General features: G+C 45.2%; 1 protein-coding gene across 4 annotated transcripts in view; it reads right to left on the bottom strand.

Moving 5' to 3' along the window:
* Window positions 1-19,251, bottom strand: part of Erc2 (ELKS/RAB6-interacting/CAST family member 2) — a 925,224-nt gene extending 905,973 nt beyond the window's left edge. For all 4 annotated transcript variants that reach the window (XM_051140768.1, XM_051140793.1, XM_051140783.1 and 1 more), the window contains exon 1: window positions 19,110-19,251. The gene's annotated coding sequence lies outside the window, so the exon portion shown is untranslated. The remainder of the gene's footprint in view (window positions 1-19,109) is intronic.
* Window positions 19,252-25,543: the final 6,292 nt, after the last annotated feature.

Raw genomic sequence — 25,543 nt, 5'->3', positions numbered from 1 at the left:
TCTGACTGGGCCCATCCATCCATCCATCCATCCATCCATCCATCCATCCATCCATCCATCGCACTTCCGGATGTGCCCTCAAGGGGCATTCCCTCCTCTGCCCTTCATTTTCTTCAACTACAAAGTTGGGGGTGGGGGGTGACAGTGGCACTTCTCATAAGGATTTGGGGGGAGGGGTGTGATTAACCGAAATGATACAAGAAAGATAGCAGAATGTCCAGCACACAGATAATTTCCAATAAAAGCTAACCCAGATAACCTTGATAAGCCTAAGGCCACTAGGAACCTCAAATTTATCTTGGAATTCTCTCAACTCATTAAATTTAGCCAGATTAGCTTGGGTCAAACTCGGTTTGCTAATTTAAATGCTTCAGACACTGTTTTTTTATCCTAAGGGGTAGGTTCTCCTTTCTTTCTCCTGGACATATTAAGAAGCAATGTGCTTAGTAGTAATATGTTTTATAGTTTTTTTATTTTGTTATATATATGTGTGTGTGTGTGTGTGTGTGTGTGTGTGTGTGTATACATAGATATTTATGTTTTTATTTTTATATTTGTTTTTGCTTTTGTTTCTCAAGATAGGGTTTCTCCGTGTATCCTTGGCTGTATTGTACTGGCTTTGTAGACCAGTCTGGCCTAGAACTCATAATGATCCAACTGCCTCTACCTCCCAAGTGCTGGGATTAAAGATGTGCGCCACTATGCCTGGCTTATACCAGAAATATATTCTGATCCTATTTCTCCCTCCCCAAACTCCCCCCAGAACCTCCTCATTTCCCTACTCACCCAACACACTCTCCCCCTCCCCTGTCCCTGAACACAAAAACAAGTCAAAACAAACAAGCAAAAGATCAATAAAGACAAGAAATGTCAAAACAAAACAAAAAGTTTAAAAAAAAAAGACAAAAATAAAAAATGAGTTTATTTCCTGCTTGCCAACTACATGTACTGGCTGCCCTGGAGTGGGTGAGTAAACTCAATGAGACTCCACAGGAGAAAACGGATTTTCCTTTTTGCCAGTGGGCACCTATTGCAAACAGCTTCTTGGTTAGGGGGCTCTTATATTTTCTTTTAAACAGGAAAAATCTGCAGGCTCCAATATTCTATATATGTAGATATTAAGAAATCTCAATAATAAACTACTTAATCTTTAAGTGCTACAAAAATAGGAGTTTGGGGTTTTAAAAAAATCCAACTTGCTGTAGCTGAAATTGCCAAAAAATGCTTTGCAATCATTTTCCAAAAATCTCTATGACAGTGAAACATACCTGTGCACACCTCACTGCTTTCTCCCTAGTTCTCTCACACTCGTTTTATAATTACTGTTTTTCCATGTGCAGATTTAGCATGATTACAAGTTCAGCTGCCTCAGCTCGTATTTTATAGCAAAGCACTTGAACAAGGAGGTTGACTGTATTCCATACCGCAAGGTAAGGCAGCGCTCTATACACCCAAGTTTTGGTTTTGTTCTTCCCATCGGCCATTTCTACTGTTTCAATTTAAATTCTATCATATTATTCCAAAGTGTTAAATTAAAAATGTAAAATACCTAAAAACTGTTTAAAGAAATACGCTATTAAAGTATATAAGCAAATCCACCAGTTAAAAACATAACAAAAATCAAGCAATGAAAGGTAAAAGTAATGAGATGTTAAATAAAATTAAAGTAATGGTTATGGCTAGTACAATATGCTGATTATAGCATTACCCACGGCCTCACACAATGGAACAAATTAAACTGGTTATACTGAAGAAATAACTAAGATTTTTAAATTTGGTTTTAAAACATCTGTGCATCTCCTTTAATCTAAAAACGTGAAATGTCAATTGGCGAAGCTTTAGCTACAGTACACTTACCAAAAAAAAAAAAAAAGAGCCAGGAATTATTGGGTCTTACACTAAAAAAAAACCCCCAAATCTGTCCACTGACAGATGTTCCAGAGAAAATGACAAAAAGGTCAAAGAAATATAGCTCTTTCTCTTTCCCCAGACACTCAATAATACAAAATGCTCCTTCATGGACAACAGCATTCTGTTTAAATAGCATGTTGCTAGAAAAAAAACATATATATATGTATATGTATATATATATATGTACAAAATCACATACAAAAAAAAATAGCAACAAGAAGAACTCAAAAACAGGAGGTGAAGAATAGCTTTGATGTGCATATTTCAGAGCACAGCATTCATGTGTACTCATGCATGGGTACATTTACGTTCTCAGGTGTGCATATATCTATCTATTCCATCTAAAAGAAGAGAACAGACTCTCAATAACGTGGCTGGTGCTCGTGGTGGAACTGCACCTGAGCCTTTAAAGAGAGCCATGAGCACAATGCTGAGTTGGATTCAGAGGCCTCTTGACACACCTGAATTAACAGTGAATGGGAGTTCATATGTTCAGTCATCAAATACCAGAAAGAGATCTCTTACTCATGAATTCTATCTAGTAGGGAAAAAAAATGAAGCCAAGACACATGGCTGGAATCTACTCACTGAACATTTCCAAAGAACAAATCTGGAAAGTAGCTTCTAACATGCCAGGGGCCCTCCATGAGAAATGAGGCCACATCGCCTTTATTTGGATTTACAGGGATTTACAGTAACAAACTCTAATTGTTTTACAAGGCTGTCAGCTACTTGAAACCCTAGAATAGGAAGAAGGCCTCTTGAGAGGGATAGTTGTATACTCTAAGGGAACTCAATGAAAGAAAGTGCAGTAACAGATGGGAAAAAACTTAGATTTTTCAACTAGGCAGAATCTGACATGGAGGACAGAGTCATAATCACATTTGTTAAGGAATTTACAATGCTCATGAGAATTCAAGGGTTGTCTTTATTTCAGAAATCTGAAGACAGCGTGAGACTGTCCTTGCACACATCAACAGACATGTCCATTGAGTTTTGAGTATCTCCCTGCAGCCAAAGGAATCACTGTGAGTCAATGAGAAAGGAGAGGTGATGGTCTTGGGAATCTAAAAAATGCGTTCCCACTGGGTAAAAGGTAGAGGATGCCATGTGCCTCGGTGTGAGTCAAAGTTTCACAGAAGTTAGGTTTGTGAGAGAACTGAGTCATCACCCAGTGCACAGCAGGGTAGACCAGTTGACTGCCAAATAACCCGCCTACAATAATCAGCATCATATTCCAGTTACAAGCAGCAATTTAGTTAATGCAGTTAAGTTAATGATATTAATTTGAATTATTAATATGAAGAGTACTCAATTTCTAAATTGATTTAGGCTTTATGAAACTATAAGGCGTTTTAAAATGACCTCACCAACCTTATGTTTATACAATTCAAGTATCACTATAACAGTTTTATTCTAAAGAGAGCCTACCCAAGTTTGAGAAATCGTAAGAGATTTAGCATACATTAAATGTGAGTCCATGATCTAATACTTATTATATGTTTAACTTTGAGCAACTTAATGAGCTTCACTAAGCTTCACTCAGTAGAAAGGCCTCATCTGTAATGATAGCTATTTTACAAAATTAAGTGACTAATTATTAGAGCTAAGAACATAGAAATGCTCAGCTGAATGCCCGCCAAGGCTTACTGAGTATGATCATCGTTATCATCATCAATTTTGATCAACAGACACACTGAACTGTTTTCTTCCTTGTGAGTAAAACAGAATTGATAATATTAAAAAATCTTGCAATAATGGGTCTAAAAAGATTAACTTGTCCAAAAAAAAAGTTGTCCAGAGTCTGTACGTGGAGATAAAATTTCAGCCAGCTACAGCGTTTGTTCCTAGTATGTCCCCCTCTGGTAGGAAGAGAATCTTTCCTGCTCCACTGAAACTTGGCTTGGCCATGTGATTTGTTTTAGCCAATGGCATGTGAGTAGAAAGCCCTGTGGGTAAGCAACTGTATATCCTCTTCCCCGTGTGTATAATTATTCAAGATTGAGCCAGCCCTCCAGCCCAAGACCTAGAGTGAAGGCAAGCAGAGACAGAACCACAGACCACCCAGTCTGTGCTAAACAAAACACTTTAACGTTTAGGTTAAAACATGGGACAGCATTTGCTCACTTTTTTCCTTCCCTTTATTACATTAGCAAGGAAGATAATGCCATCCTTCAGAACAGAATCTTTCAAATTAGGTCTCTAGACGGATGCAAATTGTCTAAATTATGTCTTTTCAGACATCAATGCATATGTCCAGCCATTTAAACCGCCTCCATGTGTGTTTTCTTTATTAGGCTTCCAAAAAAAAAAAAAAAAAAACTTTTTCCTGATGCTTGGACATAAAGTGAATGCAACTACTTAAAAAGCTCAAGGTGGAATGCATCTTGGGTGCTATGCTAGAGCAGCACAAAATGAATGACAACTAGGGTGCTACAACTCAGGATCCGAATGGCTAGTACATGTGTGAATACATGTCTAAAGCAAGGCTCCATCGTGAGTCCAGTTGTACCTGTCCCAGGCATGCCTTCACCATAGAAGAGCAAGAGAACGGGGCTCCAAGCACGTGCCATCTGTTACCCTATCTTACAACAGAGTTTCCAACTGCACTAAGCCACCATTTCACTTGAGCCTTTCACAGGGTAGATAATTCAGTCATCACAACTCACTCAAGGCAGGAACCACATCTCTTTCCTCTTCCTAACCACTGTAGCATTATAACTAAAGACAGCTCTGTGCAGAACAGTTGAAGCATGGCCTTGGGGGCTAAGAGTACAAGATTCAGATGCCAGTTCCTCCACTGCTTGGGTCAGGAGCTTGTGAGCGGATGCTACACTCTTCCCTCTGAAAGGGACATTAGAGAGCCCCCAAGGGACTCCACCCTGCCAACAGCAGCACCTCTACCTGGGGTTTCCTTTTGAACCTTGGGGAGCTAATCTTCCCCTGTAAGAGACAGAGCAGAAGTGCCAGGGAATTGAATATCCTCAAAAACTTTCAACACCAAAGCTTAGGGTAGAATTATTTATATTAGCTAAAAGGTGGAGACAGCCTTAAAGCACCAGTCGGGTAAGTCAAATGTGGCATATCTACACACAATGAAATGCTAACCAGCCTTCCAAGGGAATGAATTTCTAACAGGTGCACTATGGCACAGACGCAAGAAGCACTAGAAGGTACTGGAATTTCATGCCCAGCTCACTCAATCCCACAAAAGCTAGAGAACCTCCCCAGAGAGCAAGCAGGGTGCCCAGAACAAACATATCACCAACATAGCTTCTGACCTGGGGAATGACAGGGATGCAAGTTGACTGTGCCTTTCTCTCTCCGGCTCTGACTTGCCATCTTGGCAAGAGTAAAAGTATGTTTTATCAGGGAGGGAAGGTGGGACCAGGAGGTGATGAGGGAAGATGGGACCAGGAGGTGATGAGGGAAGGGACTACAATCAGGATATAAAGTGAATGAATAAATAAATAAATAAATAAATAAATAAATAAATAAATAAGAAAAAAAAGACGTATTCTGCCCTTTTTCCAGCTCCATAGTGCACCATTCTAACAAATGGACCATGACACTCCATCCAGTACAGCCTTTGCCAAGTACCACATGTTAGACAGAATATAAGGAGAATATTGTTACCCCAACATTCACCTACACAACAGGTCACAACTCGGGTCTACTCTCTTCAGTGAGACTGACAAGGGCTAGATAAATATGTTAGAGGTAGAGATTATAATTAGTATATGCAAGGCTCTGAGTTCAATCCCTACAATAAGTAAATAAATAAATAAACAAACACATAAACAAAGTAATGGATAATCTAATATCTAGAGACAGTCTCATCTATCTCAGGCTGGCCTTGAACTCGATATGTATCTGACGATGACCTTGAACCTCTACTCCTGCATGCTGGGATGAGAGGCATTCACTACCATGCCTGGTTTATGCAGTACTCAGAATCAAATGCAGGTCCTAACACAAGCTAACACACACTCTGCTGACTGATCTGTATCACCATCTCCTAGAAAATACATTTCTGATTCTAAAAACTGAAACAAATGCAGACTAAACTTACATGCTTAAAAACAAGAGGACTCTATTTACATTTTACTCTTTAGTGTAACTCTTGCTCCTTTTTTCCTGACATTTCGTTCACCACAAGACTTTTAGCCTTTTCTTATTCCATACAACTATGTTGCATAGTTGACCAAACTGGAGCATTTGACTAAACTCTCACACTGTGGGCATACCTAAAGTCTTTGCTCAGTCACATTCTAAGGCTCACTCTTCCTTTTATTGCTGCCTACATTTTTCCAGTTACTTCTTTTTTTATTTTTATTTAATTTATTCAGATTACAACTCAATTGTTATCCCATCACTTGTATCCTCCCGTTCCTCCCTCCCTTCCTCTTTCACCCTATTCCCCTCCCCTAGGTCTATGACTGAGGGGGACTATTACACTAACCAAGGACAATACAAGTAGTAAACATTGAACCCCTACTCTGACCTAGCCAATGGACAGGACATTCTCCACAGTTATGTGGAGCGCGGGGACTGACTCTGACATGAACTCTGGTTTCCAGTTACTTCTATAAAATAGTGCAGACATTCATGAAACAGCCCAGTGGGTGTACAAATACTATGGGTAACTCTCCTGGAATACAAGTGCTTTCGGCAGATACAGCTGTGACACAACAGCTCAAGACATCAGTTCCTAAATGGAGGCACAGAAGTTCGGAGCAAAGTGTAATGTCAAAGGCAGGCGGTACACGTAGGACATGAGGCAGTGCACTCGCCTCTAACTCAGACTGACTAAACCATTTGCATTCACGAACTTTCACACACCACTCTCCAAGGCTATATGCCATAAATGACTCCTAGATTTCCCTCTCATTATTCTAATGGTCGGTTTGATTCTGTCCACTTACTACAAACCCTGACCTTTGTGTCTTTAAAGCAAAAATCAACATTCTTATTCTCTACTTAAATCTCACTGAAAAGATTTTGGCACTTGATGATATTTAGAAAGATTCTCAAAACACCGAAGCAGTGTAGAGCTCTCCGGTTGGGAACATCCCACCTGAAAAGACAGTCTTTGAACATTAGCAAGGCTCCATAAAGTGTCTAATCAATGAGGCCCCAGTGAGCAGTGCTAGGATTTCTAAGGCCATAGCCAACCTACCTCTAGCTCTCCACGTCATCCTGCTGGCCTCTCTCCCACTTTCAGGCTCCTTAACCCAAACCAAGCCCCAAATCACTCCCACAAGTACAAGGTCCCAGGTTCAAATCCTAGTACAGATAAATCAGCATTTGGAGTCTTTGTGTCAATCTGAGATCCTTGAGAGTGAAGTTCCAGCTATAGCTTCTTCATGGCTCACAGGGTCCTTGTGGCCACTCTGACCACACCCTCACCAAAACACTGGCTCCACCGGCACACCTATGTCTACCTCACCAAGCCCCAAATCTCCCATGTTCTCATCTTTGGGCCTTGGCCCATACTATTCATCTGATATTTATACCACCAAAATCCAGAGTCTCTCTAGTGTCCCACTTGTCCTCCATGATACCTTGAGTGTCACCCTCCTCTTCAGGAACCTTCCTCCATGAACCTCTGAAGTCCTCTGTGGCAGGCTAGTTGCTCCCCAGAAGAGAACTCACTGCAATCATCTCCTCACAGCTCTCGGCTACCACTAGATACTCTAACCCTCAAACCCCAAATTGACCTGCTCTGGTTACAGTGCTTCTCATGCCCAGGAGAGACCTGCCATGAGGCAATTACATAGACTTGTGGTGACGATATAATGGTTTACTTCCTTATTAATAAAATATCATAAGAGCACACATGCTGCTTTTGCTCCCAAGGTTGACACTGCAGAAAAATGACAGTTAATTTATTAAGAGTCTGCATGCATGAGCAAATATGTGTGATTGAGAGAGAGTGTGTGTGTGTGTATGTGTGTGTGTGTGTGTCTTACATGGTAGACATGAAATAAGTTGGCCTAAGTGATGAGAACTAGAGGCCCCAAATAAGGAGATTAGTGGCAGACACACAAAAGGAACTCACGTCTCTGGACCCCAGGCCAGTGTTACATTTCTATAGCTAAAAGAATGCGCTCTGAAGTTATTCCAGGCAACTATTCATGTTGTGAATTAAAGGTGGGTCATCAGTGTATTTGAAGCCTGTATATAAAAATAATGGTTCTTTTTCATCCTTAACAAAAATGGCCAAGAATTCCCCTTGTGTGTCAGCCCCTGCTAACTGCTCCATGGCCCCAAGCATGATGAGCAGCCATTGAAACCCAGTTGCCTTTGTGTCCACCCAGCATCAAATGGGACGTGTCCTCTCACACAGCCCACTAGAATGCAAAGCCATCACCCCATTCACTACCCAGCTTCCTGCTCCCCTAGAGAGAGGCACAGGAACAAGCAGGAGGATGTACCAGACTGGGAAAGAAAGAAGGGGTGGGAGAGAGCTTTACAGCCTGGGGGAGGCGGGCAGCAGAAAGCACACATCGTCAGAAAAGATCAGAAAGCATCTCCTGAGACGCAAATGGAAAAAAGAGTCAACAGCTCTGCTCCAGGTGGATGCTGCCCCTTGCTCTTCAAGGTCATGACAGTTAGCTGCAGCGGGCTAGCAGGAAAGTAACATGGCAAGTCTGCCTTCAGCCAGGTAAAGGGCGCCATCACAACGCAAGTGTGCTGCCTGCCAGTTCCACTGAGAAAATGACCAGGGGGTCTCGGGGTCCAGCGCAACCTTACATCTTACAGAGATGTGCACCTATCTCTGCACCTCAGGAGAATGGGTCTCCACCCTCAGAGCTGTTTCAGGACACCAAAGAACCTCCAATCAGTGCAGGGGAACAAAGGGTAAACTCCGCCCTGACCGATCCACCCCGTTACAGGGAAATTCACTGCACAAGAAGTAATAGCTGCAGAGCGCAGCCAGGTTTAGTTTCTTATGAAACCTTGCTCTTTCTTGCTATAATTAGTCATGCCATTTTAGCAGAAATGTCTCTCATAGTTTGCATAAAGAGATGAGCGTATTCTTACAGAACAGTCAAACTGCTCCACTCCCATTCAAGCGCTTGTCTTCGACCCACTAAGAAGTTGCCTTGAATTAATAGTTTGCTCCTCAAGCATTTGAGGGGAATGCACTTTGCTGCTGGTAGTTCATTCATACTCCAAACTGTGTAGGGGAAGGGGGGAAGCAGGAAGTAAAGAAAAGAGGTGATCACACACACGCACACACACACGCACACGCACACACACACACACACACACACACACACACACACACGATTTCAATGAGGACTAAAGAAATGGCTTACCAGTTAAAGTGCTTGTCACATGAGTGAAGACCCCAGAAGCCTACATAAATGCCCTGGTAGTCACAGCTGCCTGCCTGTGATTCTGGCCTCAGAAGTCAGAGAAGGGGATGCTGAGAGGAAGGTGGCTAGCAAGATTAGCCGTATCAGCCAGCTCTGGAGTTAACTGCAAAACCCTGCTTCCTTCAATAAGGTGGAAGAACATTGGAGAATGACTGCTAACATCAACCTCTGGCTTCCACATGCAAGCATACACACATGCACCCACACAAACGTGTGCCTACATACATGCAAAAGCATGTGCACATGCATGCGCACACACACAGGAACAATGGGAAGAGCAGAGGTCAAATGGGCAAAGCTGTTGTGAGGCACCTATGAGTACTGTCACCGTTTGCCCATCTCCAAGTGTATCGGAGAGACAGCTTTTTAACCTACTTTCCGCAGTGGGGCTGTAATCTCATCATTGACTTCCAGGAAAAGAGTGATCAGTTCTTTCCTAAAAGTGCTGGCTGCCTTCCTCTCACTCATTCTCCCTTTCGCCCCCCCCTTTTTTTTTAATATTGTTGAGTGCCCATGGGGTGCCAGCAAGTAGAAAATTTCCTGGGCTCTGACCAAGATGAACCCTGCCTGGAAAAGGCAACACAAGTTCAAGAGCAGAGGACTAGAACTTGGAAGCAGCAGATCTCAGAGCTGCAAGGGGAGGAGGGACGTTCAAGGTGCTAGGGTCACAGTCCTGGGAATCTGGCAGAGAAGTGCTGAGGGAATTCAACTTGGGAAGAAACTGAACCAGTGCAGGGGAAGGTGTCCAGCTGCATCTCTGGTAGGCCAGTGAGGAAGTGGCTTGGGCTTTTCCCGCTGGGCCAGAGGGAAAAGAAAGGACACACAAGCCTCAGACCTATCTCAGTGACAACCCAGCCCCTCCTGCTGTTTTGGCATTGATGCTGTGGCCATTAGTAATTGCCTCTTTTGCACTTGTAGGGACAGTCACTGCTTCTACTGTGTCCAGTAGTAACTAAGCAGCCTCAAGGGTCAGGCGGATGTGGGTCTAACCCTGGTTGGTTGAGCTCTACTGTTCCTTCAGTTCATCTAATAACTAGTTGCTGAAGATCTACTACGTGCAAACCTTCCCCTGCATCCTGAGGAATACAGCCAAAAGGCAAGTACTTCCTCCTTCATGTGGCTTCACAAATTCTTGGAGTCTCGGTTGCCTTAGCTATAACATGGAAATATTGTACCTAACTTAACGGCAATATAGAAGGAGCAATAGAAAGCACTTAGCATGGGAAATGCTCAAAACACCGGAGCCTCTCACTAACCAGAACAAAGTCACCCATGACTCATGACAGGGGGCACTATCTGTGGCTCACCTCTGTGCACCAGTGTCAACCACAAGGAAGACGTTCCACAGTTAATTCACAAGTCAATAAATACCTGCTTGGTTAATAGCAGCCATGGTGTGGTGACTGACAATGACTTTTTTCTCCAGGCCACAGAGACTCGACTGCTTAGATAAGCGACAGGGCACCAACATCTTTTCTCTAAAGACAAGAGCCACATATAAGGATCTTCAGTCTTTTCCTAAACATGAAAACAAATGTTACTGATACAAGTATTCCAACTCAAATGATTTGTTTGCACAGAGATGCACACCGACAGCTCATGTGAAGGCATGCCCATTGCTTTCTGAGGTATGAAGTAAGGACAAGTTGGCCAGTTATCAAGTTAATCCAGAAACAACCTAAAAAAGTAAGTTAAAGCTCCACAGACGAGCTAAGAGATTATGAATGAGTAGGGATAAGCTAAGAAACGCTGCATTAATAACTAGTCACAAGATCTACGCGGCTTAAACAGCTGAGGTTTGTTTCTCCTTTATAGTATACATCCAACCACAGCTGAGTAGAAGCTTTGGTCATTTAGTGACTCAGTCTCAAGGAAGCGTTCTATGATCACACGCCACGGAAGGTAGCCCTGCATGGTCTCACACTGCACATGTGATGTTCTACCATAGAAGTGACACAAGTCAGGCCAGGTAGTGGTGGTGGTGGTGGCACACGCCTTTAATCCCAGCACTTGGGAGGAAGAAGCAGGTGGATCTTTATGAGCTCGAGGTCAGCCTGGTCTACACAGTAAGATCCAGGACAGCCAAGAGAAACCCTGTCTCCAAAAAACAAAAAACAAAAACAAACCCACAAGTCACTTCTAAGGCATGCCTAGGAGAGACTAAGTGGGCATAGAAATATTAACAGTCTACACTACAGGTATCAAGACACAGGAAGCTTTCTAATATAACATGTGTTTATTAGAGAGTACATAAATAAAACAACTGAACAGCCACAAGGAAGAGTGTACAGCAGTCATTTCGTGTCCGCGCCTTCACCGTAAAGACACCTCAGGCCACGTAAGCCTGAACTCTTGAGTTTTTTGAGAAACTTTTATTTTTTTCTATAAATTCCTCAGTGGGATCCAGCTAAGTTTTACTTAAAATTTAAAAAGAAAAAAGGCCATTATGGAACAAAAAAACATTGTAACCACTAGCATAAAACAAATTTTCAAAGGGGAGGACAGGCAGAGACTAAGACCTGGAAAGTCAACGCAGACACGAAAGCTCTAGAATGTCTAAAGGTGACAGCCAGAAAGGAGTCTGCTGACAGGCTCTGAAGCACCATTACAGCCCCCTCTAAATTTGGTCTTCAACACAATGAAGCCAGAACAAGACCAACATCACATCAGACGAGGTCATCAAGGGCCCCGTAAGTGGTTCTGACAACGAGCAGAAACCTCCACCCTACAACCCTGACTAATGACTCACATCGCATTAGTAATTCTGTATATTACTCATTCCTTACTTCCTGCCTAATGTGAGGCCATCAATAGAAGCTAATGCTAACCTTCAGGGAGCTTTTGCTTTGTTGTCAGGAGATTACAGGCTAACAGAAAACCATGACTTACAGTCACGGAATCGCACTCTTATCACACATCCCTGAGGTCTGCATGATGCCCGGCTTCCCCCTCTGCCTTCGTTCACACAAACACTGGAAACCACACACCCAGCCCTTGATTCTCAAGTCCAGTCTCTAACCCATGGCATCAAACTCCACACCTTCAGTCTGGCACGAAGCTGCCTACTCAAGCTTAGTTGAATGTACGTTTCCAATATTACTTCTACCATGGTTGTTTCTGTTGTCCAGCCAAAGACAGGATTTTGAAAAGCCTGAAAGTCAAAGTGATACTGTTCTGAATTCCAATCCCTCTACTTACTAGTTCTCTGATCTTGGGCACGTTCTTTAACGTCTCAGAGCTTTAATGCTGCCACCTGCAAAATAAGTACGATGACGTCTGCTTTGAGGAACTCTTAGGAAAATACACATCAAAGAGGATCATATTTGGCTGCAGTAACTTTTGCTTCATTCAATAAGAACTACAGGAGGCAGATGGGAGTAGCACTCAGCACTTGGGAGATAGAGACAGGTTATCAAGAGTTCAAGGCCAGCCTGGACAACCAGAGACCCTGCCTCAAAACAAAGCACAGGATTGAAAGACAGGGCCGGCTGATATTACAGAGGAGAAAAGGCCAGCAAGGCTAAGGTCCTTCCAGGCTCTGTCATTACATATATTTCTTTTTTGTTTTGCTGAGCTAAAACTTAAACACAGGACTTTAAACACACCTCAGCTCTGCTATGTTGAAAACACAGTCTTACCTTTATTGTTACAGTGAGTGCTGCCTATCCTGGTATTATGCCTATGTTCCCAGCAGCAAGAATGAGGTGTCACAAGCACTGGAGTGTACCAAGTGTGCCCTCTTTTTCTAAGCTTTCTGGAAAAGCCCCCACCCAATAATTTCTACTTTCACCATAACCAGACCTCCATCTCACACCTTCTCTATGGAGCAAGGGAGTCTGGGAGGGCGAAACAGATATATTCTTATGTCAGAGTTGGGTTGCTCTAGTTAAAAGGGTGGGTGGAGATGATGATTGGGTAGGCAACCAACCAGGCCTACTTTAATATTAAATTAGCTGTTTTGTGGAAAGTTCTATGCATAGTGCCCAGCACATAGTTATTTGATAAAAGTCACACTATAGGCAAATGTGCTGACATACACCTATAATCTCCGTATTTATGAAGCCAAAGAACTGCCAGGTTCCAGGCCAGCCTGGGCTACACAGTAAGGCTGTATCTCAAAAAAGAAAAGGTTAGGATATAAAAACTACTGCTAATATAGTTGTTGCTGCCATTCACCTTACTTGCTTTCTGGCTAAATGGAATAACTTGGTTATATTCACATCTGTCCCTCACATTCCTACAAAATTGTCTTAGCTCCTCTTCTGTTGTTGTGACAAAGCATCACGCGCCAGGCAGCTTATGAAAGCAAGCACTTAATTTGAAGGCTCATGGTTCTAGAGGGTTAGCGTCCACGACCATAACGCTGGGAAGCATGGCAGCAAGCAGCCAGGCACGGTGCTAGGCTAAGAGGTCACATCCTAACCCACAGGTTGGAGGCACAGAGCAAGCTAACTGGAAATGGTGTGGGGCTTTTGAGGCTTCAACATGGCCCCTTCAGCGACACATCTCTTCCAACAAGGCCACACCTCCTAATCCTTCCCAAGAAGTTTCACCAGCTGTGGACCAAGCATTTGAATATACAAGCCTACAGGGAGGACATAATCATTCAAAACACTAAAAATAAATAATGTTCTTGCTGGTGCTCCAACTATCTCTCTGAAAATCTAAAAAAATAAAATAAAATAAAATAAATGGCATTTTATCCAAGAATTCTGCCCCCACCACCTACTCCTAACAGGAAATTCCAAAATGCCAGATCTCCCACACTGGCCCACACCACTGCATTAACAATTATGTTACAGAGTGCTATCAGGTTCTAAAATAAACATTAATTAAAGTCACACACATGTACATACACCTGGTATGACCATCAGCCTTCTAGACTCAAATCTTGTATATTCCAAAATGCAAAGTTTAAACAGTAAGTGTATGTGTAAGAGAGAGGGGAGGATGGGGGGCAGGATGGAGGCGGGGGAAGATGGAGGCGGGGAGGATGGAGGCGGGGGAGGATGGGGCGGGGGGGATGGAGGCGGGGGAGGATGGAGGCGGGGGAGGATGGAGGAGGGGGAGGATGGAGGACGGGGAGGATGGAGGTGGGGGAGGATGGAGGCGGGGGAAGGATGGAGGAGGGGGAGGATGGAGGTGGGGGAGGACGGAGGAGGGGGCGGATGGAGGCGGGGGTGGATGGGGGGGAGGAGGAGGGGGGGGGGAGGGGGGGGGAAGGATGGAGGTGGGGGGAGGATGGAGGTGGGGGAGGATGGAGGCGGGGGGGGGAGGATGGAGGCGGGGGAGGATGGAGGCGGGGGAGGATGGAGGGGGGGGAGGATGGAAGTGGGGGAGGATGGAGGAGGGGGAGGATGGAGGAGGGGGAGGATGGAGGCGGGGAAGGATGGAGGAGGGGGAGGATGGAGGAGGGGGAGGACGGAGGAGGGGGAGGATGGAGGCGGGGGAGGATGGAGGCGGGGGAGGATGGAGGTGGGGGAGGATGGAGGAGGGGGAGGATGGAGGTGGGGGGGAGGAGGATGGAGGCAGGGGAAAGATGGAGGCGGGGGGAGGATGGAGGCGGGGGAGGATGGAGGCGGGGGAGGATGGAGGCGGGGGAGGATGGAGGCGGGGGAGGATGGAGGTGGGGGAGGATGGAAGTGGGGGAGGATGGAGGAGGGGGAGGATGGAGGAGGGGGAGGATGGAGGCGGGGGAGGATGGAGGAGGGGGAGGATGGAGGAGGGGGAGGACGGAGGAGGGGAAGGATGGAGGCAGGGAAGGATGGAGGAGGGGGAGGATGGAGGCGGGGAAGGATGGATGGAGGGGGAGGATGGAGGTGGGGGAGGATGGAGGCAGGGGAGGATGGAGGAGGGGGAGGATGGAGGTGGGGGAGGATGGAGGAGGGGGTGTTGCCCATAGAGATGTTAAAGATTCCATTAGCCAAGCATGAAGAGAGGGGCTGGGGAGATGGCTCAATGGGTGAGAGCACATAAGCAGGAGGACCAGATTTCAGATGCCTGGCATCATGTAAAAGCTGGGAATGGCCATGTGTCTCTACCCCCAGCACACACTGCAGTGAGAGGAAGCAGTGCAGAATCCCTCTCTCTAGGGAATAAGAGTATAAGACACCCAACATTCTCCTCTGGCCTCTGCATATGCACTCATGGGCGCGCGCGCGCACACACACACACACACACACACACACACACACACACACACCAAAAGAAAAAGAATGAAAAGAAAAAAAATAGAGAAATAAGTAATCATTGTTGCAGGGCATGGTGTTGCCTTTAATCCCAGCCCTAGGAAGGCAGAGGCAGGTGGATCTCTGTGAATTTGAGGCCAGCCTGGTCTACAGAGTGAGTTCTAAGACAACTGGATCTACACAGTGAGACCTTGTATGAAAACGAGAGGGGGGGGATGAATCTATGTGGTAATAATTGTAATATTCTCTAATTACACCTCAGAACAGGTTAGTATAGATTGTGGTTCATTAGCCTTCCTTTCCTCCCACAAGCGGAGTCTGTCACTGAGGTTGGGCTTTTCCATGCAACGTCCTATCTCCAAGCAAGAGTGTCAATAGAAGTGACAGTTCCTTGTGTGGTTTGTCTGGCTGCTTGACTGCATCTGTCACAACAAGAGCAGGCCACGGGTAGCTGCCATCCCTTCAGCCTGGGCCCCAGAACACACATGGAACACACTAGAACTCACCCTACAGTTACAATCAGGATGCTCCCAGAAGCTGATCCTGCACTCACCTGACGATTCATGAGTGTGAGGAAGAATGCCTGTTGCTATAGAAAAGGTGATTTTGTCACACTGCCAGGGTAGAGCGATGTCATGCTATCATTTGGGATATGTGGGGCATTTCTTATCTGTTCATTATTTTTGTCCCTTTTCTCCATTTAAAAGAGAACAGACTGACTCGTTGGCTGCAATGGCTGAGTTCCATCTTGGATCCAACTGCTATAAACTAGCAAGAGCCACATTATTAGTATTAGTGCTTTTTTGCTTTGTGTTTGTTCTACTATCTTATAAAATAAATAAACTTGAAATAAACTATCAAGGAACTGTATAAATATTGCTGAAACTGAACTAGTAGCTGGCAAGAGGTACATGGTGTGATGGGCAGCGGGAACAGGCTGGCGGCTTTTGAAAAGCCAACAGATGTTCTAGGAAAACAGGTGAAACAAAGACTGGACAAAATCAGCCCAGCCAGAGGCAGAGTTTCCCCCAAGGTGAATCCATGGACAGCACTCTTCACCTCACTCACCCTCCACAACACAGAGCATAAGTCTGTGGCCTTTCACAACATAACAATATCTTTTAAAAGATTCATACTATTTTCAAAGAATAATTTAAAATGTAATCACTGGTGAACATGGATTTTCTTACAAATGAGAGAAAAATGAAACTCTAATCCCTTAGGGTGCAGGAAACCAACTGACTGATGTTAGAAGCAGTTGTTCAACTACAATGTGCTTAAGTTAGAAATTTGGGGTACCAAGAAAAATAAAAGAGCATAATTTTTGTTTTCCCTTCTTTTAAATCATCATCAAGTTTAGAACTAATTAATCATCCAAAAATGCTCTACTAGAGACACACAGTACACAAGGTTGGTGCGTTTGTCTTTTGGCAGAAGCAAGAGCCTTTGGATGACCAGGAAGCAAGCAGGCACAAGGGTCATTAGCATCCCAGTGGGCTCTACGGATGCTCGGGAGTCCACATTTCACACGGGACTTGTGCAAACCACGCAATCAAACTCTTAATTCAAGGCCATAGCAAGGTCACGGGCTCTGGGTCAAACCTAAGTACTTACCATCATGCCAGAGTTATAACTTAGAAATAGCAGTTATAACTTAGAAATAGCAGCACCTACCTCATATGTGCTCTGCTAAGTTTGGAACAAGGTAAGGCATGTGTACATAGCAGCAGCAGCAGCAATGTTAGCAGCGTGTCTAGACACACCTGGCTTCTCTGTCCTAACCAGTATGTTCCAGCTCACAATTTCCTCATACAGAGCTGACATCCACAGTACAACTCAGAGTTTTCTAACGGATTCAAGGAGAAAGGTGCTGAAAAATCAGCTCTGCGCTAGTACAAAGTTAAGAACTACGCCTTCATCCCTGATTTACCCGTGCAAGAAAGTCTCACAAGCCATACATACCTCCTTCCCCCAACACGATCAAAAGCTTTTATTAGAGTTCAGAAGCAAGCAAACAAGATGCCTCATGTGAGACGGTAAAGTCCTCTACCCCAGCACGGCCTTCATCCTAAGCAACACCCTGCAAAGGAGAAGCAGGCAGCCTTCACCTCCATGAGTTGAGCTAGACAGTAAAATCAAAAAGAATCCTTTCTGTTCGTCTGAACACAAGCAAAGCACAGGTCCCTGCTTCAAAGACATCCCATAAACCCACCAAATCTGACTTAAGAGCCAAACTACATACTCAGAGACAGTGTGAGTTCACAAGGACAAGAGTGGAGTGACCATGGGAGACAGAGTGCCACACCCTTCTCTCAGCTCAACCATAAAAGCGTCTCTTATAAGGAAGACTGCAATTCTGGGGCAAAGTAAATCGTTCTAAGCAGCCACCCCAGCATTCCCTGCCCGCTCCGTTTCTTTACACAGATGCATTTCATGTCTAAGCCAACGACCTCGGCATGCACAGCTACTACAACTAGTGGCGGACAAGAGAGACAGGTGGAACATACTTGCTTCTAAGGCCATTTTTCGAGGAGTTTGCTTCCCGCTTCTCGGCTTCTCACAGCTGGAGCTCCGACCTGGTGGAAACCAATGGTTAAGTAAAACCACTGATTTAAAGAGCCAACCAGGAAACTAACCACGGCAAGGGGGAGCAAGCCCTCCTCTCCCGACCATTGATTGGCTCTTGGGGTTCCACCGGTCCCGTTCTACCCACGTAAGTGGCAGGTGTGGCTGTCAGTCACGGAGAGAGCTGGCAATTCACCGCTCCAGGAGTAAATTGTCTTTCATCCAGCAAATGCAGGTAGCCGCCTAAAATCGATCTTATCCTAACAGAGCGGACCCTCCCTCTGGCGAGGAGGAGAAAGACCCCTAACTACAAAATAAATTATGTAGGGCCGAAAAGCGGAGAGTTTACTGGTCCTATTTTATTATCACCAAAGGAGCCCTTATTCTTCGCTGTCCTAAAAAATGATCTTTCAAAGCCTCGGACCATAATAATAATAATTTTTATTGTTATTACTTCCTTGTAAGTACCCTCGCATAATTAGGAGATAGGAAAAGAAAAGGTAGGAATGCTGTTTAATTTCACATCGTATTCTTTTTCATACACCATCTCCTAACCCTCCCCAGGAAATCATCTTCATTTTCCCAAGCTTTTTTTTTTTTTAACCTGTCTGTGTCCGTCCCCGCCATTCCCCCGGAGCCCACCCAGACAGCCAGGCTCACAACCCCCGGGGCTGGGGTTCCTCTGTTTTCCACTTTATTCAGCTTGTCGTTCTGCGAGACCCTCACCCTCACAACCACCCCACCCCTCCTGGCAAGAAGGCAGCCAGGCAAAAGGGGAGGGGGGTTTGTAGGAAAGACAGGCGAGGACAGTGAGGGTGGCTACCAGAGAGGGACTGCAGGAGGTGGCCCCGGGCTGGCGCCGGAGGAGCTGTGCACTTGTTCCAATCCGGGGGTTTAGACACCAAGGCAAATCCGCCCTTAGGCCGCCCCATCCCTTCCCCCGCCCGAGAGAGCCCCGAGGAGGCGGCTGCGTCTCCCCTCGGCACCCCCGATAACGCATTGCAGCTGCCCACGAGCGGCGGAGACCCGCACGAGGGAGCCGGGCCCGTCGGCGTCTCACCTTAGCGATGCTCGCCCTGGCGCGGTCCCACATGGATTTTTTACAACCTCGCGTGGCCGCGGCTCCGGGCTGCCGGGAGGAGCGGGAGCGACCAGGAGCGCGAGACGGCGGAGCGCGGGCAGCGCGGGGAGGTGGCGGGGAGCGCGGCCAGCGCGGAGCGCCGGGGCCGGGCCGGGCGGGGCCGAGGGGGCGGCGCCCGCCGCAGTCCCGACACGCGCGCTCACGGCCGCTCGCCCAGGCCCTGACTCACATTCCCAGCATTCCCGAGGAGCCTGGAGGGGCCGCGGCTGGGGCCTGGGCACCTCCGCGGGGGGCAGCAGAGAGTCGAGCGCGCACCCGCTCCGCAGCGCCTCCTGGCAGCCTCCCGAGCCCCCAGTTCTCCCCCAAAAGCCCCTCCAAAAGCTGCCAGACACTTCTGAGGAACAAGAACAGCACTTGTCTTTTACGTTAACCTATAGAATAGAGGCGGGGGTGCCTGTCCCCTGGCACCATCCTATCGTTTGCAGGCCCTTAGAAGGAATGAGACACCTACTTTATTGCCGCCACCTTGTCCCTCAAGGAAAGGCCAGACAGGTGAAATGGAGAACAATTAAGGGTCCGTTCACCGTATGTATTGGGTGTCTCATCTGATTCCCATTTAAGTTAGAAAGACGTGTTCTGAGTTCACGCAAGCGCACGCCGTTTTAGGTAAAGCGCATGAGAAGGTGGGCAAGGTTTTCATTGGCAAAAGCTTCCACTCAACACGAAGCCTTGAACCCCTGCTGCTGCCACTCCGCATTAGGGAGGGAGACCTCAGAGCAAAATAGTCAATTCCAGAACAGCAGTGATTTCCTTTCTGTCCTGATCAGTCGACTTCCACCAACTTCAGTGTCCAGAGTCTGCAATTGGAAAACTCCCACAAATAAAATAGACCGGATCCAGTGGTAGGGTGAGCAGAGGGATGGAACATCAGCACAGTGACTGGGACATTAACGGCTCAGAGAACAGGAGGAGGCCTTCCTTTAGCAGCCTAAATGCCTCTTCCTTTTATAGCCATGTCATTTAAGGTTTTCAGAGCCTCTGAGCTCTCACGTTCTTCCTTCCATCTCCAACAAACAGTGCTCATTCTCCTAACCCTGACACTTGAAGGACAAAATCAAACTGTATCTATTGTGTTGTGTTTCCACATAGGCCCTTGGCAGGCTGGCCTGATAAATGTGAGAGCCGTTTGAGATTCTTGAGAGGCCTCATATTGGGTATATTTTTTTAAATGTGACTGTCCCAGTTTTTGTCTCTGTTCCTGGAATAAAACAAAACAATGATCAAAACCAATTTGGGAGAGGAAAAAGGTTTACGTGACTTTTACTTGCACTGCACAATCCATTATCAAGCAGAGCCAGGGCAGGAAGGCAAGGCAGGAACCTGGAGGCAGGAACTGAGGCAGAGGCTGTGGAGGATCACTGCTTACTGGCTTGCTCCCCATGCCTTGCTCAGTTTCTATCTTATTCAATGAAGTCAGGACCATGAAGGGGGGGGGGGGTGAGGTGGCACCACCTACAGTGGGCTGGGCCCTCCCACTTCAATCACCAATCAGGAAAAAGCTGCCACACCGAGGCCAGTCTGATGGAGGCTATTCTTCAGTGGAGGGTCTCTCTTCCCAGGTGACTCTAATTCACATCAAGTTGACAGACAACTAACCAGCACAGTGACCGTGTGCTTTAAGTGTGTGTGTGTGTGTGTGTGTGTGTGTGTGTAGATGTCTGCGTGTATGGGCATGCATATGTGAGTATATGTGTGAGGGAGTGTGTGTGTGTGTGTGTGTGTGTGTGTGTGTGTGTGTGTGTGCATGTATGTGAGGGTGCACATGTGTGTGTGTATATGCATATTATGTGTGGGTACTTACACTTTCTCAATCACTCTCACAAAGACTTTAAAATGGTTGTTATCTTTCAGAAAAGCCAGGTGACATATCCAAGATGGCATTGTTGTAGATTTGTTAAAATTCAGTGTTCAGCGTTCACTATTGATAGCATTCATTCTCTATCCCTTTGACCCGTGAGTTCTAAATGAGATTCCTTGGCTGTGCAAAAAATACTGTATGTGTTATATATATGTAGGCCCAAGAATATTTTTCCCACACACACATGCAAAAAGACTCATAGTTTTCAACATATTTCTTTCAAAGTAGGTCCTTGGCTCAGGGGGAAAAACTGTAATGGTCATTTTATGTAGAAAACAAAGGACTGGAGATTTTAGAGTTCTGAGGCACAGATCATCTTCAGCCTCTCTGGAACGTAGTTTACCATCTGAGCTAAAGGAACTCAAGATCTCATCCAGATAATGTGTGTGTGCAAATGTACAGACACCCTACCGAAAATGCCAAGTGCTAACAAGTAATCATTCTGAGGTCTTACCCAAGTGGGCAGAAGTTACAACACAGACACAGCTCTCACCTCAAAGAGAATAATTATCAGTTTATTCTGAAGCCAAAAAAGAGTGGCCATGGCCCAGAAACACAAATTTAGGTTATCTCAGACTCCATGTTCCAATGTGGGAACACTTTAATAAAGGTTTTATGGTCCCAGGACAACAACAACAGCAACACCGTTGTAAGTCAAAACACTTTTCAGAAAGCGGGGGAGGAAACCACAGGTGGGAAGGTCACAGCCATGCAGGGAAATCTGTGTGGAAGGTCTCAATGTTATTTGATGGCATTCTTAGCTTTTGGATTTGTGTGAGCTGGGACTCTGTACACAATAGTCACAGGATGTCAGGTCACACACAGAGGGGATCAGTAGGTGATTGTTTAGGACGCTAAGGTAATGTGGCTCTAGATCTACAGCATTTCAGCTCTGCATAGTCACTGAAGCTCTAATCAGTCAATTAGCCCAGTAGAATGTCGAAAAGTGTAGGTTTTTTGTAGAAGCTTCAGTTCCCCATCTGTTGCCTCTTGCCCCACAGCCTTGTTTTCTTCTCTTGGTTTCCATCTTCCTTGTAGCTAGTCCTCCAGCAAGCCAGAGAGAGCACCATTTTATGGCAGGTTTTTTTCTTCTCACAATTTATACATCCATTTAACAAAAATTTATTTAGTGTCTACTCTTGGCCTCTTTTGAGGGGTTCAGAACCTCTTTCTTCAAACACTAGACATTTTAATAAGGGAAACTGATAAACAATAAATAAATAAATAAATAAATAAATAACAGGCAACTTCAACCACCTAAGAAGGGGCAAAGTACTGGGAATGGTGGGAGCAAATAGGAAAGGCAGCCAACCATGTGTTTTTTTTTTTTTTAAAGGATCCCAAGACGAAGCTTGCCATAGCTCACAGTGCCACCCTGCCCTGTGTGGCAGGTGTGGACCAGCACCACACATAATGTTGTGAACCTAACCATGATGGGGTCTGTGATGACTCCTGCCCTGAATGGACCATAACAGGCTCTCTTCAGTACTTGAAACTGAACTTCAAATGAGCCCACCAGGCAGCATTGAATGGTAAGTCCTAGACTATGGTGTGCAAAAGTGTTATTCATGCCTGTGATCCCAGTACTTGGGATGTAGAAACAGAAGTATCAGGAGTTCAAGGCCAGCCTAGGCTACATGAGATCCTGTTTCCAAAACAACAACAACAACAACACCCACCATAATGGCAAAGTCACTAGGGAAAAAAATTCAAAAATGCTTGCCCCCAGAAGCTGGCACACAGAGCAGAAAACAGCCAAATACACAGAAACAAGACTCCTTAAGACAAAGAGCTTGGTTATGCAACAGCTTACTAGATATTCCCAGGGTGTGTAACTCACCAGTGTCTCAAGCTTATGGTGCTTTAAATATAGCTCAAGGTTTTTGTATACCAATCCTCTTCTCTCCCAAGGCTATCCATCAAGTTACTGACCTCACCATTCGTCCTGTCACACAAGCCCAACCCTAAGCACATCACTATGCCTCTTCTTGCTTATCCCACACATCCATACGGTCAGCCATTTCTCTCAGCTTGGCCTTGGCCTAAGCCAGGCCACCTCAGTTTCCGAAACAAAAGAGAAAGTCTGCACCCCAATAGAAAAGCTTCAATGTTCTAAAGTTCTAAAAATATACCTGTAGCCAAGGGTGGTGATGCATGCCTGTGATCCTAATGCTTAGGAGAAAAGATCAAGAGTTTAAGGTTATACTCAGCCACATAGTGAGTTTGAGACCAGCCTGAGCTGTCTCAAACAAGTCTATATAAAGTGCCATATTACCCAGACAGTTAGTTATTTTATTGTCGTCAACCCTCGTAAACCTGCCAGTGTGAATATGATGGTCAGTGACTGGAGGCCGGATGGGAGTAACTGTCTTGGTTACACAATGAGGCAGTGTTATAAAATGACCATCTATCTATCTATCTATCTATCTATCTATCTATCTATCTCTTCCTTCCTCCCTTTCTCCCTCCCTCCTTCCTCTTCTCTCTTCTCTCCTCCATTTAGTCTTACATTCATTATGGACTTTCCACATTCATTTTGAAGTCAACAATAGGAAAAACAATTACACATATCTGTATGGCCCATGCTATGTGCTAGGCTTCTCTCTACGTAGTTTTCAGTCTCCTACATTCTGCTCCTAAAGCAGTTACATTTAAATGCCATATCTATTTTCCTTCAAAAACTAAAGACATCACAAAGAGTAAAGCTATTCTAGAAACTCACAGAGTTCTTCAGCAGAGTCCTGTTTGGGTTTAAGTTCAGGTAAATGTTGGGATGGCATGATGGGAAATTTTAAAGGGGCTGCTGGTAGGATTCGTGTGTCAATTTCTACTCTTGCCCTTGTGATGACATGACCAGAAGAACAACCTAGGGCAGGAAGCACTTGTTTGAACTCAGTTTCAGAGGCTCCAGTCCTTACAGTAGGGCAGGCATGGTGGAGTGGCCTACTTCACATTATGGTAGGCCAGGAAGCAGAGAGGGGGAGATATGCCACCACCCAGCTCCCGTCTATTTCCTTGGAGCCCTCATCCTATGTGGTAACTCCACCCACATTCAGGCCCCCCCCCCCAAGTCAGGCAATACTCTAAACACCCTTACAGACATACCGAAGTGGGTGAGGACCAGTCAAGTTGATAATGAAAATTAACTCTTACAGTTTATTTCATTTTAATGGGGGGCACAATGAGGGTAAGGTGTCAGATTACACATAACAGGTGCTTGACATGTTAGTTACACACTGTCTTAGTTGGGTTTTCTGTTGCTGCAACAAAATACCATGACTAAAAAGCAAGTTACAGAGGAAAAGGCTTATTCAGCTTACACTTCCACATTGTTGTTCATCACCAAAGGAAGCAAGGACAGGAACTCAAGCCGGGCAGGAACCTGGAGGCAGGAGCTGACGCAGAGTCCATGGAGGGGTGCTGCTTACTGACTTGTTCCTCGTGGCTTCCTCAGCCTGCTTTCTTTTTTTTTTTTTTTTTTTTAAGGTTTATTTATTTATTATTTATACAGTATTCCACCTACTTGTGTGCTTGCACACCAGAAGAGGGTACCAGATCTCATTACAGATGGTTGTGAGCCAACAAGTGATTGCTGGGAATTGAACTCAGGTCCTTTGGAAGAACAGCCAGTGCTCTTAACCGCTGAGCCATCTTTCCAGCCCCTCAGCCTGCTTTCTTATAGAACCCAGGACCACGAGCCCAGGGGTGACACCACCCACCATAGGCTGAGCCCTCCCCCACTGATCACTAGCTGAGAAAATGGCCTACAGGCTGGATCTCACCGGGGCATTTCCTCAACTGAGGCTCCTTCCTCTCTGATGACTCTGATTTGTGTCAAGTTGAGACATAAAACCAGCCAGCACACACACAAAGCTAAACTTTCTTCTGTTCCCCTCCATAGTGGCAAACTTCTGTCCTCGATAATTAAGTATGTGCCATTCATGAAGGTAGAAGAGGAACTAATTGGGGAGGGGATGGGGTCAGCAGGAGTGGGAGAGGACAGGAGAAGGTGGTGGGGTAAATATGGCTGAATATACTATATGCAGGTATGAAAATGTCATATGAAGCCCATTATATATCATTTATATATGCTAAAACATTTAAAAATAGCTCTATGTATTCAGACAAATAATCTATTTTGAAAATCTAATAGTTTATAATTTCTTTCCAAAAGGTCTGTGATATGGATGAATATATAACCATTCAGGAAAAAAAATCCTTTTATCTCTCAAGAAACAGTGGCTTTGGACCTGTAGTGATAATCCTGTGAAGTGAAAGAGTAAAATTTGCATGTAACAGTCTCAAAGTGTTTGCAAGTAATTTGTAAAAGTCTATGCTGAACACCCTGGAACAGAGCAAGGCAAGAAAAACTTTCTGCCCTGGGTGCAGAATTTACTGGGGTAATGTATAGGGTTACAGAAAGCAAAATTATCCCAGTAGCTAAGTAAATTATATTTTAGTTGTTTATTAAAATAGCCAGGCATAATAGCACACA

The sequence above is a fragment of the Acomys russatus genome, chromosome 3 (assembly GCF_903995435.1).
Source record: "Acomys russatus chromosome 3, mAcoRus1.1, whole genome shotgun sequence".
Taxonomy (NCBI): domain Eukaryota; kingdom Metazoa; phylum Chordata; class Mammalia; order Rodentia; family Muridae; genus Acomys; species Acomys russatus.
The sequence above is the reverse complement of the archived record's forward strand: the minus strand, read 5'-3'. Positions and strand labels throughout refer to the sequence as shown.